The following is a 396-nucleotide window of genomic DNA, read 5'->3' as shown; positions in this document are numbered from 1 at the left end:
TTTGTCATCTCATCATTGTTGGGGGTGGGGGGGATCTGTAGTCGGGGCGACAGTACGTGACTTCCTGTGACACTTTGCTCCCAATGCAGCTGTTTTTGATGTTTCATTTGAATTTGCAGTTTGCAGGACGTTCTCACATTCAATATCTTATTCGTGTCTCACAAGAGTTCTGTGAGCATTAAGTGACCTGCCATGATTTCCACGCATGTTAGCAGAGGTGCTGGGTCTCAGGCAGAAACTTGAACCCCTCCTGCGGCCATGAGCTACGCTGGGAGGAGGCCAGGTCGCGCTGACACCTCCCGGCATGCGGTTGGCCGTCGGATCCCCACTTGCTGAGGAGGATACGCGCTCAGGCTGTAAAGTGACTGCTTGAGGCCGTATAGTTCAGGGTTTTTT

The sequence above is a fragment of the Enhydra lutris genome, unplaced genomic scaffold, assembly GCF_002288905.1.
Source record: "Enhydra lutris kenyoni isolate GAN:26980312 unplaced genomic scaffold, ASM228890v2 scaffoldscaffold55, whole genome shotgun sequence".
Lineage (NCBI taxonomy): Eukaryota > Metazoa > Chordata > Mammalia > Carnivora > Mustelidae > Enhydra > Enhydra lutris.
This window is presented reverse-complemented; position numbering follows the sequence as displayed.